This window comes from Crocodylus porosus, unplaced genomic scaffold (assembly GCF_001723895.1).
Source record: "Crocodylus porosus isolate Cpor-Errol unplaced genomic scaffold, CroPor_comp1, whole genome shotgun sequence".
NCBI lineage: Eukaryota > Metazoa > Chordata > Crocodylia > Crocodylidae > Crocodylus > Crocodylus porosus.
In genome coordinates, this window is record NW_017728951.1 from 11,238,485 (window position 1) to 11,255,024 (window position 16,540).

At 40.8% G+C, this 16,540-nt stretch overlaps 1 protein-coding gene across 1 annotated transcript in view; it reads left to right on the forward strand.

Moving 5' to 3' along the window:
* ATE1 (arginyltransferase 1) overlaps window positions 1-16,540 on the forward strand; it is a 160,611-nt gene that overhangs the window by 69,229 nt on the left and 74,842 nt on the right. The gene's annotated exons all lie outside the window — the stretch shown is intronic.

A 16,540-nucleotide genomic window follows, 5' to 3' on the forward strand; every position in this document is an offset into this window, starting at 1 on the left:
TTTTTTTACAAATTTCCCTGCATGTGGTATTTATTATAAATTGGCTGGAAACCTATAACGCATGGCAGTTTTCAGGGTTGTCAGTATGTCACATGACCCTAGTTACCTGGATATTTCATATTTACAGTAAGTCATTCCATGTACTGAGGTTTTCTTTTTCATGTTTGACTGAATGTTTATGGAAATGTTGCTCACTGACCCTTGGCAATGATCGCATGCTGCCTGGGTCTTGGGTACATTTGGGTTTCTCTCACTTCATTTTTCTATTAGGGACACAGAAGCTGCTATTATGGAGCAACCAGTGGACAGCTTGCCATTAAACAGTCTAGTACAGTGATTCTCAGCCAGCATGTTACAGCACCCTGAGGTGCCTTGAGATCCTCTGAGGGGTTTTGCAGCATGCCACATGATGTTAGCACTGTTAGGTGTACAAACACAATTCACAAGATATACCTAGAGATGTCAAATAGGAATAGATAGCATTCTGTTCTGCTGTGGACTTTGAGTCTTTGCAGCAGCAAGATTGCACTATTATTTTTCTGTATTCAAAAATCAAATGAAAACTAAAAGCTGACATTTTCCAAGGGTTGACTTGAGTGTATAATGGTCAAGAACTGCTGCTCTAGCAGCAGCAGCTTCAGAGCAAGATGCAAGAAATCCCCTGGTGTAAAGGTTTTTGGGGGGAGTGGGAACAAACTCATGAGGAGAAGGTTCTTCCTAACCCTCATTAGTAAAAAATTAGATTGTGACCTGGCTCAGAAGGATTTAGATCCTTTCATTACAGGAAAAAAATGGAATGTAATTCAGGATGCTCTTAACCTCCATATAGATGTATCGCATTTTTTTTAATCCTATCAATCTGCACTTCTACCAAAAATTTACAGTACAGTTAAACAGAATAAAATTAATGTCAGAAATGTTTCTTTTGCTAGAGTGCTTCTGTTGGTAGCTGAAATAATCTTTTTCTCACTATAGAAAATAATATATTTAAACGTAGAAGGTTAATTGCATTTTTTTTAGTAGGTCTCTCATCAAGAACAAAAGAGCAGTACCTTGAATTAACAGGAAAATGTCAAGTGTGAATAAGAGTTGCACTTGCTTTGGGGGCAATTATTGATGGAGAGAGTGCTAGTCTCTTTAAGGAAAACAAAAAAAAGATTTTCATGTCCATAAAGCTTGAAGAGATGACTGTCTAAATGAAAATGAAGCAAGAGCCCAATGCCTTTTACTGTGGCCCGTGATGATTCCTTCCTTCCTAGCTGACAAAATAATTCTGGTTCTGTATTAAAAACATTCATCCCTTTTTCTTCTGCCAGCATACGTTTATTATCTTCATGGGCCAGCCAAACCAAAAAACAGTTATCAGTAACTTCTAAGGGAGGCACACAAGTGAACACCAAAGTGCCATTTCTGTCTTCTAGTATCTCTATAGTGTGTCACATCAGTAATTGGATCTATGGGTATCTGTCTATACATGTGCTCTGAGGTGGAGGGGGGAAGAGGGTGCTTTAATAAAGTGCCTGCAGCATCACATGTATTCAGTGCCCCATGCTTCAAACTGGTGGTGGAGGCACTTTCGCTAAAGCTCGTTTGACACACTTTAATTAAAGTGCTCTCACCACCATTTTGAAATGCAGGGATGCTGAATACACATGATATGGAGGCTGCTGCAGCGTGCTAAGTAGCACTCAGATCTGCTCCATCACATGTATAGGTGCACTATCTGTTTTGACTGTGATCTTTGGTATGCTTTAGAAGTTTAGAATGACTTAGGGCCTTTGAAGCATCAGTTTTAACAAGTCAGCAACCAGCACTGCGACATTTCTAGCAGCATGTATCTAACTTGATAAATCACCTGAATAATAACCGAATTCTGTTTCTCATTCGTTTGAAGACAAACGTCATGTCCCAGCTCCTCGAGATATTATTGCTAAGAACATCTGTCTTTTGCCACTGGCAATAACTCTAATATACAGTATAAAATTTGCGTCCCTAATTGAATAAAGCTCATGCACACTTCAGCATATTGGACTAGCCAACAAGCTATTGAGCTATGAAGAGTAAATGTTTTAACATATGACTGACTTAAATAGTCGTTTTGTAGTTTTATTATGAATGACAATTCAACCTGTCTTCGAATCAGATGGCCCCGTGAGTTGTGCAGGTAATTGAAACGGACTCCAGCACAAATTTGATCTTCTGGAGATGCTTCCAGTTTCCATGGTGTTTCTTATTAAGTTCGCACTAGGTAGTATGTTTGTTTTGAAATGCTGTATCCAATTCTTTATTACTTGGAACAAAATTCTGCCCGCACTTACATTGAAGTGACTCTTCCAACCTCAGTGGGGTTGCTAAGGTATAAATACAAGTAGAATTTGGACTTTATCCAGTTTATATTTCCTAATCCTCTTAGAAAACTGTGTCCCAATTTGTAATTATTCTGTATTTGCACACAGAGTAGAATTCAAAAGTAGAGATAATTATGCATGTATTACATTGCAATAGCAGAAGAGGTGGTGCTGCTTCTTTTGGGTGAGTGCAGATTTATGGAAGGATTTCAGGTTTTTCCACTGTTTAACAGTGACTACATGTGATGTCATTGACAACCAGGTTGATGATAATTCTATAATCACTCCTCATCACTTTTCTGAGTAATGTTCTGGAAACTAACTTGAAAATTGGGCTTTGAAATGGATAGCGCTTATGAAGTGATTAGTGGATTTATATGTGGGTGGGTGGTAGTTTTATAGATTAAGTAAGAAATTCCTAATTTGTGATATTGGTGTTATATCTTGAACACTTTGCTTGGTCCCAGGTTTAGTAGTAAAATTCATGCCACCTTCTCTGTGCTGATGTCAGTCTGGAAAAATAATGTGATATGGCTAGAGGTTGTTAAACTGATTATGATAAGCACAGTTTTATGGTAGAAGATAAGGAGGTGTTTGGGGTAGAGGTGGCTGGGGTGACAGAATCACCATTATGTGTTTGCTGTTGTCCTGTATTCTGTTGTCCAGGATTACACATCCTGAAGCCATTTGGAAACCTGAAGCTAGTGCAGAATGTGATTGTTCACATCAGTGGTGAATTGTTATAGAAGCATGTATGTTACAGCTTGTTGCCAGTCAGTTACCAGGTGAAGTTTACTTTTAACTGATAAAGGTAGAAAAGGCTTAGAATAGGATCACCTGGATGATGTGCCATGCTGATGCAGCTGTGTTCAATGGAAATGCTTGAGCTGGGATTTCTCTTTAATTTTTTAAGTAGGGACTGCTAATAGGATATCCCTTATGAAGGTACCACAGTTTTGGAATTCAGTCTCCCTGTGTCACCTGGTCTGTGAGGGTTCGCATCTGTTAATTTTTAAAGTGCTGTGTGAGCCCCATCTTTTTTCCCCACAAGGTGATTGAGGGTGGAATGTCTGAGCTGGGAATTATGGATTATTCTGATGTTACTTTGGTGATCTTGTGGTGATTGCTTTCACTTTTATGTGGATCTGAATTTGAAGGCACTGATCTTGTGTTATATCCTGTGTGGGCAGACTGCTTTGCCTCTTCAGGACTCTGTTAGAATAACTGGGGTAGTGGTCCACTTGTGTGTGGTACAATCCAGCTTTGGGGCGTTTTAGTGGAGGTGTTGTGTATTCTCTGTCTGTGTAAGGTACACATAAGGTGAATATGTTAAAAATAATAATCAGTTGAGAAATACAAAACAATATTAAAAAAAACCACCCAAACCTGATTCAAGTGTGCATACTTCTATGAAATGGGAGGTTAAAAGTGAGATCAAGCAGGCTAAGAGAATGGGCTACTGATAAAGTTCAGTGTTGACAAGAGCAAGGTAATGCATGTGGGGAAAAAATTACTTCAATTATACTTGTACAGTGCTGGGTTCTAAACTGGCTATTATAGCTTAAGAAAGAGACCTTGGAGCCATTGTTGATAGTTCTTGATGTGCAGTGGCCACGAAAAAAACCAACTATCAAGTTTTTTTTACCTGAAAATATTAGGTATCATTAAGAAAGGGAACAGAAGCCAGAATGGTCAGGATTACAAAGACATTACCACATACTATGAGAGACTAAAAACCTTAGGGTTATTCAGCTTGCAAAGAAGGAAGCCGAAGGGGGTATGATAGAGGTCGATACAGTCATTAAGTGCTTGGGCAAAGTGAATATTCACCAAATCCCAGAATTCTATAACTAGGGGGCATTCACTGAAATTAACAGGAGATGGGTTTAAAGTTCACAAGAGAAAATATTTTTTTTTACATGGCACATGGTTAATTTGTGGAACCTCACAGGAGGTTATAGAGGCAGATAGTAAAGCCAAATTCAGAAAGAGACTAGACAAATTCATGAATGATACATCTATTAATAGTTCTTAAATAGAGCCATCAGAGATGTATCCTCTCATCTCTACCCAATGATGGTTGTTGCCAAGGAGTGTAATGAACAGGACTTAACTTGAATTCAGAGGAGATCTGGGACAAGTTCAATAAGCCAATTTAATTTAAATCAGTGAAGTCTGATACTACATCCATCCAGGTTATCTTAAACTGGTTTTGGCCATTCTGAAAAGCGGGTTATGCGGACTTCTGTTATGTTACAGATTTGAACTGGTTTCAAATCATCTATAGTAGTTTGTATAATTTCTGTCCCTAGCCCATATGTTCTTATGCTACAGGACACGTTTTTTTTGGATTTGATTTTTTGTTATTGAGGCCAAGATCTGTTCGGACATTAAAAACTAAGCGAATAGTATTAGGCAATCGTTGACTGGTGCTTACCTAACGATGACTTCCTTTTTCTGGATAAGATCATTGTGGTTACAGTGTGTGCTGTAAGGCAGCCTAAAGTGCTGACAGAAGGTTGTCCCCTCTGCAGTTTTTATACTCATTACTCTGATAGTTGAACACAGATGGTGAATTGTACTGAAACAAAAAAACAAAAAGTATTAAAAATGTAATGTACTGTTTTAGATTGACTCAATTTTAATTTCATTCTTTGGAGTACTAGATTTTTGTGTTTAATCTAAATCCTAATGTAAGATTATCTTGCTTTTGTTGACTTTCTTCAAGTATACCCTGGGTTTAAAACCAATTACTCAAAGCACAGTGCAGCTGCAGACTGTTTTTACAGAACTGCTGAGCAAGTTGGAGTACTGTACTGGCAAAGAACAAATTACATTTTTGGTGGTAAATGTGTGGCCTTTTCATGCAAAAGATGCTGTTTCCACAAATGCTGATATAATTTTTGGCATGTAGTGATAAATAGTGTGTAATGCCAGTTGAAGATCAGAGACTAGAATGTACTGAAATAGAATCTTCTGAAATGGAATCTCATGGCAATGTAGTACCATTTAATAACTCTGAATTTCCAGGCAAGAGTTGAATGGCTAAAGTGTAGTTTTTCAGCCTTGGGAATCAGACCTGTAACAGCAGTAGTTATTAAAAAGGAGTTATGTTTGTCCACCCACCCCATGCACCATTTGACTGTAAAGGTGATTAAAGCAGCAGTCACAGCACCAATTAAATTATTGTTAGGTTGCAAGTGGGCGAAGAAATGTTTAAAAAATATTTCATGTTAGCTTGTTTTATGTTCTTGACCCTCTAAAGATTTATTCCCATAATGGATTAATATTTATTAATGAGTTGAATAAAATCCACATGAAGTACAGTCATAAGGGTTTCTATAGTCCTATTAACTGTGTCAGTGTGGAAAAGTTTCTTCCAGTAGAAAAGTAGCCCAGGAGCTGGACTGTACAGGCATTCCTCTAGCCCAGTGATACTTAACCAAGGTCCTGCGGCACCCAGTGGTGCCCTGAGTTCTTTTCAAGGTGCATCTGAGTTTTGCACAATGTTAGCACTGTTAGGTATACAAACATGGTTCACAAGATAATTCTTCATTTATTATTCTGTATCCAAAAATGAGTGAAAACAAAGAGCTGGCATTTATCCAAGCGGTGCCTTGAGTCAGAAGTGTGCTTCCAGTCAGAAGGGAGCCTCGAGTCTAAAATTTTGAGAACCACTGCTCAAGCTTCTGAAAAGTAGAAACTGCCATAGACAGCCAGGGGCAGTTCTGTCCTGGGAGAACACCACTTTTTCTGCCAACCAACTGATTGCTTGGTGGAAGCTCTCCTAGTTGTCCCCTATAAAATGGCAGTCCTCACTCTTTACACTCCTCTAAGCTGGCCCAGAGGACTGCAGGGAAGGGAAGGTGCAGTATCAGCCGCTATAAAAAGGCTCTAGGTGCCTTATGGCAGGGGGATAGCATCCTGCCTTGCCTTGCACTGCTTTGGGTCATCGGGGTGGCATGGGCAGTAAGGGGAAATCAGAGGAGCTGAGAGCCAGGCTGGGGCTGGAACTGCGCATGAAGAGGTTTTCCCTGCCCAGTTCCTGCTAGCTTTCCCTTGCCACCCCACCCCTCAGGTGAGCAGTGGAGTGACAATTTTTAAAGGGTAGCAACTGGGAGCAGGTGTTTGGAAAAGCCTCTCTGATCCAGCTCTTGGTTTCCTCTTGTCACCTCCTCTTGCCAACAGCTGGGAGCAGGACTGGGAGAGGGAGTGTCTCAGCTAGGTGAGAAGGAAGCAAGGGGGAAACCAGGAAACTTTTCTGGAGCCCTGCATCTGGCAGCTTGTAAATTGCCATCCACAATTCAACTGGGCAGCAGCCTTGGCAAAGGGAAGCTGGCAGGAGCCAGCAGTGCCTTTTCCTGTAACCAGAGACTGCCTGATTTTGGGAAGAGACAGGGAGTGTTAGCTGCTGCTCCCCTCATCACCTTGTCTGTGGGAAGAAGGGAGCAGCTGCCCCCCATGCCTTCTCAAGGCCAGTGTGACCCCTGTCTTGGGAAGGCAGGGAGCTTTTCCTCTGGCACCTAGTCCCCCAGGAGGAGTTAAGCTGTAGAAAAGTGTGCAGATGCTCAGTCTCCTGAGAGAAACTCTCCTGGGAGTAATTTTAACCCTGGTTGTTCTGGGGTTATTTTTCTCCCGTTTGCCTGGGGAGAAGAAGCCAAGGCGGTTTATACACTTTGGATTTCTACTGGGACAACAGTAATGAACATTCATAATGAAAAGCATTAATGAATATCATTATCATATTTATGTCAGGATAGGTTACGGTGCTGCTTCTCAGCCAGAGTGCCATAGCTCTCAGAGGTGCCTTGAGATCCTTTCCAGGGTGCTGTGGGGGACCAAGCAATGCTAGCATTGTTGGCTGTAGAAACACCTAGAGATTTTAAATAGGAATTCATAGTGTTAAAACCATTTTGTGGTCTTTTTGAGTTCTTTGCAACAGAAGAATTGCTCTAGCTTTTTTCTGTACTAAAAAATGAGTGAAAACTAAGAATGGCATTTTCCAAGGGGTGCCTTGAGTCTAATGAGGGGAGCCTCAAGTCTGAAAAGGTTGAGAAACACTGGGTCAGATTATCTTGTGATAATATTCTTTGAACTCTATTACTGGTAGATACAGGCAATTATAAACATGCTGGGGGGGGCCACGGGTGGAACTGTGCTAATTAAAAGCACCTGGAGCATCACGTGTTCTGAAAAATGGAGCACCCCATTCTGAAAAATGGTGGCAGGGCACTTTTTGCTAAAGCTCATCGAATCAGCTTTAGTTTAAAGCATCCCGCTGCCATTTTTCAGCACCGGGACACTGATACACCTGACACTGGAGTGTGCTGGATCATAGTGATTACCACACTCCAGCAGACATAATTAATCAAGTCTGCTCTGACACATTGTAATTACAGTGTGACAGAACAACTTCCCCCTATGTATATAGGAGCCCTATGTTGGTCCCTGTGCTGGAAAAAACGCAAACCATTGGGAAGTCTGAGAAACCGTCTCCAAGATTCATAATGTGAGATGCCTTTTCTTAAGACCTTTTGGACTCTGTTCTAAAGGCTTTTTGGAACTAAGCTTCCATGTGTTGCTTTGCCTGTGTTAATTGAGGACTGAGAACTTTTACTCAGTGGCTATATGTTCTTTGACATGCCTAGTCTTCCAGCCTGCTGAACTTGAGAAGGACCTAAAAGTGTATTTTATTTCATAGACCTTTTCTTTGAAAGTGATGATGGTAGTGGTGGTGGTGGCAGTGATGATAATTGATTCAACTAGTATCCGGCCTCAAATTGCTTTTCGTTTCTGCTTTCTTGGTGTCAAAACACTGTGTGTAGTTTGCTGTCTTAAAGTTTAACTTGGGTTACCCACTGACCTTAAACTGATGGTCCTGCAAGACTCTCTTTTATGTTTGGTAAGGAGGTTTTTATTTGGACTAAGTGTGCTTACCCTCTAGCTTTTCCCAAGCTCCTTCAGTGCCATTATTTGCCTGCAAAGTACCTTTGGTTTTAGTTTACTTTTTCACTTATTTTGGCCAATAGTCTGCTTTTACAGAAACTGTTCTATTAAGTTTGTAAATAAAAACTGGAATACTTTGAAATGTAAAACACAACTAATAGCTCCTTGCCATGTTATCACTCCATGTACTTTTTTAAGGCCATTCTGTGATTTGAAGAGGTGTTTTGACTGAAATCTTTATCCAGACTTGTATGCAGGCCAAAGTAAATGGAAGTATTTCAAACAGTCTATTTCAGTATCAAGTCATGGCCAGACATCAGATAGATGGAACGCTAGAAAGGGTTCTGAAATGTCAGAAAAGAAACTAAAGACTGATTCATTTGTGATTAATCGTTCTTAAACTAAATGCCTCAGACCAACTGTGGTCATAAGCAGTGCTTCTGAAATTCTACAGAACTTTATAACCAATTTTAGGGAATTCAGCATCACTTCTACAGAGCTGGAAATATATACAGTAGTAGTTTGCAGCTCCATATTCACAGAATCCAGAGTTGGCTGTCTCTCATATCCAGGAGTCTTGACTTCTTCATAGTTCCCTGACCATGGAATTTAGTTAACCCTTTCAGTAAACTCAGATTTGCTCCCTTAGGCCAAATGAAGAGAAATAAAACACAACAGGATATGGTTCAGTAGGATGCTGCTTACAGCCACATGCTGTTGGGGGCTGGCCACTAAAGTTCTAGTAGGCTTGCAATACATCTCACCAGCCCCGCAAACAACTGAGCTGGTGTTTGGTTACCCCGGTGATGGACTTTTCATTTATCATCTACTTAAGTTGATGTCAGATATTAAACAGCTATTCTCTGCTATGGTTTTACTACATAGTCTGATAATGAGAAAATGAAATTAGTTGCAAAGCTGGCCTGAAGTGAAGTTAGGAGGATTGGGACCAGGCCTGCTCAATTCTATTGATTATTACTAGATACCCAGTGCTGAATGTTTTATTTGGTTATTTATAATAATAAATGTACGTTAAGATGTACACAGATGAATTTTGACCTAGTGCAATTGCCACGGTGTGCCACAAAAACAAATTAAATATTACACACAAATTAACTTGTATTACATGACAACAGTCTTTTTTTTTTTTTTTAAATACATTTCATAATTTAGAGACTAAAAAAAGGTTTTTTTCATTTTTTTGTTTGATATATGTTTTGATTTATCACAGGATTTCTAAAAGACAAATGAAAATTGTCAGGTGCTGTAGGATCAGAGGAAAAAACCATACTTTTGCTTAATTCTTCAATAGTACAACTTGATATCTGTCAAAGTGACTCTGTTCCAATAGCAACATTAGTTATAAGGAAGGGTTTTTCTTTTGCCTTTCTCAGCTAATAAGGATACTTTTCTATATTAAATCAGCAGCTAAAGGTTAACATTCACTCCTGTTCAAATCCCATACTTTGGAGATGTGAATATACCCCATGTGTTCCACCAGTATTTTGGAGTGGGGTCACAGCGATGAGACTTCTTCCGAGTTACAGTACCAGTTTTTAACGCTGAAACATTTAAGCAACTTTCCCCCAAATCCCATTACTATATGTTCAAGGATTTCAAAAGTAAGTTTGGAAGACTTGTTTGTTTGTTTGTTTTTTTAATTTTCCCCAATGTTAGAGGTCTTAAAGGATTCTAATTTAAAGAAGGTGGATATGTAGGACTTTCTGGAAATTTGGGCTGTTCAAGTTGGACAGATCATTTCTAGTAACTTCAGAAAATGTTAGTTTTCTGTAAAATAGGGATGATAAGCTATGTGTTGTGTTCCTGTGTAGTGCTTTGAGATGCTATGACTATTTTGGAAGTAGCTTAGCAAACTCAGTCTTAACTTTATTTTAAATGAAAGATTCTACGATGGAGGCCCCCCATTATCATATAGGGAGGGATAACTGGAGTCTGAGCAGGAACTAGTGAGCTCATAAAGAAGTCCCACCAGGTACATCTGGAAAAGGCATGGTCTGGGTGAGGGAATAACATGAGAAAGTGAAGAGCTGTTGGAAGAGAAGAGACCATGAGAGAGAGAGACAGTCTACAGGTTTTTTTCCCATTAGAATGGCCTTCATTTGCAGAAGTAGCCTTGTGGGTCAGCATTTGGCAAAAGAGTAAGAAGCTGAGGAAAAATTAAAGTTGGCTAAAAGTTCAAGTGTGGCGGGGGGGCAGAGGGAGTGTGATTGAGATTTATATAGAAGTTAGAACTCTTGGGTTTTAAACCTTTTAAAATATTATTTTTCTCTTTATTTCATATTTTTGAAAGGATGAAAGTTTAGTTTTGCTTTGTCTAGTTTTACATACATTAGAAATTTGTGTTCTAATAATAGATTATATTTGTAATCCTTCAGAATTCCATGTTTTTTCTCTTGCATGCATTCTTCATGAGCTGGTACCGCAATTACCGTACAGACATTGTTTCTCTCCTCTGCTGCATACACAATCACTTACAAAATACACAATTAAAATGTAAGGAAATCAAGTGCAGGGTTGTTTTACCAGAGGACTTTTTATCATTCAGCTCTGGTAGAGCTCTCCCAGGTGATTATTCAAGCAGGCCATTATGTTTGGGTCCCATGCGCTTTTAAGCTTCCTTTCATCTAAGTATGCTTCAGTACTTTCTTTCCTTGTTTTGCCTGACAATTTTGGGCAAAACTTGTCTTTTACCCTGTCATAGGAATGGAACTTGGTGGCCAGTTGCCTTTTGGTCCCCTGATGCAGGGGATCTCTCTTTTTGGCCCATGACCCAGGGCTGATCATGGCACAGAATACCTGTGTTCTGCCTCTCAACCTGGATGCCTGGGTTCCATCTTCGTGCTGTGGGAGTTGGGAGGGCTGAGAAACTCAAGCATCAGGGCCTGGAAGCATAAGCCTTCTCTAGTTGTCTGTGAGGGGAGGGAGGGGGAGGGAGTGGATGGGTTTTGCTCAGAAGAATTCCCATTTCCTGCTATGCTGCACTGCCAAGTGGTTGCCTGGAGGATCACCAGTGAAAATGTGCAGTTTTTCCTGTTGGTTGCACCTTGGCTGAGGGGCTTGAAAAAAAACTTTCAGTGTATATTGAGGTCTATTTGAGTTAGGGTCTGTCAGATGGATCTGGGTAAACACGCTGATCTCCCTCAGGAAAGCAGTACGATCTTGAGGAATGGGGTGGTCATTTACCCAGATTTGTGGCCCAACACAATGTAATACGAACCAGTAAGCCTCCAACAACAGTACGGGGGCCCAAGCCTGGCATGTCTACTTTGTTCCAGGCCCGAACTGCAGGGGTTCGGGGTGTTGTTTGAATGACACGGGGTCAGTGAGGAGCATCACTAAAACAGTATCATCAGTGGACAGTCGTCAAGCCAAGAGCATACTGAATATCAGAGTGAGCAACTATGTCCTTTCTGTCTCAGGGGGATGGAGATAGAGGGCCCAAAGACCCTTCCTGTGGCAGGACCCAGGGTAGGACCAACCCATCATGACAAGAAAGAGAAAAGCCCTGAAGACGGGGCAAGCTTACCTTTTTTTTAGGGGAAAAGGAGCCAGACAAACCACAGCGGGATGGAACGCCTGTGCGGTTCGTCAGCCGCTTTTATTAACGGCTGAGAGTGCCATGGGCGGATGATGTCATCAAAAAATGCTGCCTGGATGAAATAAAAGCTGGAGGCGGGGAAATGCTTGGGGGAGTATTGCTGGAGGCAGGCAGCAGGACTGCTTCTTGAGATGAATGCGGGCTGCACTGGCAGCCAAAAGAGAGATTGAGAGAGGACCCATCAGAGGGGTCCAGCACCAGTTAAAGGGGCTACCATGTCAGCCCGGCAGTGTAGCTGGACGAGGGAGGATGGTGTCAAGGGACGCAGGAGCCACAGACGCCAGAATCATGAGTGGGATGCGTTGAGGCTCCGTCCCCTGTTTTTTTCCTTCATATATTTTATTTGTTCTGTTACCTTGGGGTCCTAAGACAGGGAGCAGGACCACGAGTGACCTTCAGAGATCAGGAAGAGCTGGGATAGCGCAGCAGGCAGCAGCACAGTGGGGTAGACCCAGGGTATTGTCGGGGCGGCCTAATATCCCATAATCATCCTGTGCAAGGGAAGACCAGTGGGAGATGAGCAGGTGAACAGAGGATAGACGACGACATCAGAGGGCAAGCTGGCGATCCATCATCTTGCTGTCCTAGAGGCTGGCACGTGGCTGAGGTGTAGGGGAGGTGGAGCCCCAAGAGTACCCGCTAGGGATAGCGCCCAACCTGCAAGGAGCCACAAGAAGGAGCCCCACCACTGAAGGAAGAGATCAAGTTGTGGCAGGCAAGTATTGGGGTCTCCCTTGGGGTGAATGCGACCCAGCATCAAGGTCACAGGAACAACCCCCACTGCTGACACTGGGTGCATGCTCCAAGGCAGCAAGGGAGAGCCTACGCGAGGCCAGGTGGGTGCACTTTCCCATGAACTTATCCCAGTTTACCAAGGAGTCACACTCCGCCACTTATAAACATCACGTTCAGAAGGTCAGCAGTAAAGTCTCTGCGTGGGTAGTTGCCTTGGGATATTTTGCCAGCATGACATTAGATTACTGTGCTTCTTTATGGTCTCAAAGTTGTTGCACTAACAAGCTTCACACTGTACTTAACAGCATGCAGAGACTTGTAACAGACTGCACAACTTGCACACATGCAGATACGTTCCCTGAACTCTCGGACATTAGACCAAGTGACATAAAGCAGACCCTAACCATTCCCCTGCTGCCAGGTTTCTGGGCCTATGGAGAGCCTGGCAGGCTGGGTACTGTGGCCTTGTGCAAGTAATCCGGTCTGAAATCTATTCCTATAGCATTTTATACCAACACCAAATGAGTCTCCCATTGGGCACGAGCTTGACAGACAAGCATGGGTCAAGCTGAACAGACTGAGATCTGGGTACAAATACTTCAAAACAACATCTTGGGCAGCCCCCCGTGTGTGAATGTGGTGTCCACAATCAACATGGCAAAAGCTGCAATCTTTGCAAATGCCCAGTTGGGGTAGATGGAATCTGCACACTGAGCAATAGATAATATCAGAGAGTTGCTTATAGCTGGCTGAAAGGAGCAAGGGCTGGGTGGCTTGGAAATGGGGGCATTGCTGATTCTAGCCAGTGACAGCCTGGGAGGAAGGGGACAGTCCTAGAGTTTGGGCAGAGGAGTTGAGCTCTGGCTGAGGCTAGACTGCCACCGCGTGAGTGAATGTGAGCGGGGTGCTGCAAAGCTTCATGGCTTGCCAACAGAATGTGATGTAACATGAGTCGCGAGAGGATCTGGTACAGATGTTAGTTACAGCACTCTAACTTACAGCACTGAAGTGTAATACCGGATCAATCCAGGGTTATCTTAGAACAGGATCTGCCAGTTTTACAGCGCTCCATGTGCCCTGACTGTCTGTGCGGTTACGGTTGTAGAGCGCTTTTTGCATGCCTACCATACAGTAAGTGTAACTTCTGTATCTGGCCTTTATTCCTGCACTTTTAAAAGGTTCCTGAATTGTAGACAAATTCAGTAGGGGTTAACGGTTCCAGAGTTATTAGAGGTAATTTGACTACTGCTGTCAAAGTGAGCTGCCAAAAAGATTAATTGAAGATCACCATAATAAGCCTCAGACAAATTGTCCTATAAATGATACACTAGGGAGAAGTTTATCGTGTCGAATTCATGACCCTATACAGTCATAAACTCACTGATTACAACTAAATTCTCTTAAATCTTCTTTGCAGGCATATTCATAAACTTCATGACAACTATAAGGCAATTAATAAGAGCACAATGAGAACTATACTCTGATTTATATAGCCAAAAGCTTTGATTTTTTTTTTTAATGTAACATTAATGTAGCTTACAATTAGCAAGTTGTTTGTTTCCCACCATACAACTAGTACGGCCCCAGTTTTCAACATTTATACCATTTCAAATTATAAGCTTTCATTATGCAGTCCTTGGACTTGCGACACAACTGGTTCCTGAAAACCATGTCTTAAGTCGAAACGTAACTCGGAACCGATTTTTCCATAGGCTACAGTGTTATAAATGGGGGATTGGTTCCTAAATCAAGGCTCAATATCCTATTTTCACCAAAAATACCCCAGAATTTTGTACTTGATTAATTATAGATGAGTAATACAGCTACATTAATGTATTTATATTGTAAATAGCAATCATATTGATTTGGATGGACCTCCTTGAGGTGACTTTGCTGGACTTTTTGAAGGGCTCTTGTTTGGACTTTTTGAAGGGTTTTTGGCTGGAGTCTTCTCAGGAGTCTTGGCTGCTTTCTTAAAGAAAGTGTCCAAGGAAGTTTGGACAGATGTTCTCCAGGGAGATGGATGATGCAGTGAACTTGTTTGTTGGTGTGGCGTCACATTGGATCAAGCATTGTAAAGTTGAAACTGATGTCAGAAAGATGAAACGGTATCAATTTATAAAAGTTGCAAGTGCAGAATGTTGTAATTTGAAATGTGGCGAGTTGAGGACTGCCTGTATAAAGATAGTATGAGTAAGTTTGCATAATACATATTTTTAAAGTTGTAATAAGCAACTAAATAAATGCAGTACTGTTATGTCAGAATTCAGTCCAATTAATTGGATCATTTTGGGGAAATCCCAAGACGCTAGCTAATCTTTCTCACTTTTTTGTGTGCCTATCTTTTTAGACAGACTTACATAAAGAGAAATGTCAGATAAAGAGAACGTGGGACTATAGAGACAGATGCTAGATGAAAAGCCATACTGGCTGTGACATTAATGTGAAGGTGTTGGTAGTTTTGCCCTCCCAAACGGTGATACTTCCAAAACCATCATTTTGAGAGTATGTGAGGTAATTTGTAGGCCAAGCGTATGGCTGTCTTTACAACCCTGAGCAAGTTATTTTGACATCGGAGATTTGGTGTTATAAAAAAGAAAATAGCAATTTAAAATGTTACAAAGACATTTATGGTGCACACATTCACATACCTCTTGAATCCAGTGACACAGAATGCAATATCTCTTATTTATCTCCAGATAGTATGGCTGATAGTGTTTTTTTTTTTTTTATAGTTTTGATGATTATGTTAATTTATAATTGTTTTAACTGGGCAATATTTGTCTAGTGGATTTTGAGATTAGAAACCGGGAACTCCTGCTATTCTTGGCTCTATCAGGCCTCACCTCGTGGCCTCCACAGTAGGAATTGACAGATGGATTTTGTATTGTAATCTGGGGGGAAAAATAATACTTTCTCCCCACCTTTCAGCAAAAACTAAATAGCAGATTCTTTAATGGTGTCTTGAGCTACTAAGACTTGATTCATTTTACAACTATATTGCATTATATTTCTAGAAATGTTGCACTTAATTTCACTGCTCAAATAAATTAAGTGTTGTTTTGTGAATTATTATGTTTATCTTTGTGCAAATTTGTTTATTTGTTAATTTGAACAACTCTCCCAGTCAGTCCATATTAATGAGGTTCGGTAGTTTATCCACAATCCAAAGACTGGAAATATTCTGCCAGTCTTACAGCCTAGCTGACAGCATTTCCCTAGTGCTTAGAACATTTACTTTATTACTTTGTGGCATTGTGATATTATTATTTGAATAGGAACTTGAATCATAAAACTCAGTAAGAGGGATGGATTTAGAAACCAGGAAAGAGATGCAGTATATAATTTTATAGCGACAGTTATTAATTGGATAGGATAGAAGACAGATTTGAAGACATCAATTTACTTGCTATTCTTATCGGAGACATGGATGATGATATTGGTAGACTTGGGATGTTGTTCTGTATGAAGGGGGAAGCGTCTTAGTGAGAATACTATACAAAACTATAGGAGGCTCTCAGTTGCAATTTGGAATGACCCACATTACTTTTAGTGTTTACACTTGTGGTTAAATTGATCTGAAAATGGAATGTACTTGGGATTTGAATCTCCAGCTCTTCCATTCCTCGAGCTATAATCCGGTATCTGTTCAGACAGGATTTTTCCTGAGAGAAGTATTGCAGGAAGCAAAGTGCCAAAACATAGAGAAGGTTGTGCTTGTTGTTTACAACTGCTGGAGCAGGTGTTTAAGCAAGTTTTATCTTGATTAATGTATTTATGGAGGAAAGAGTTTTTTAAAGAAAGTAACAAGTTAAGAAGGATTAAAACAAAATCCAGAGCAAATTTTCTGCGATACTGAAATTGCAGCTAGCAATTAACTGCGTTTAGAAAA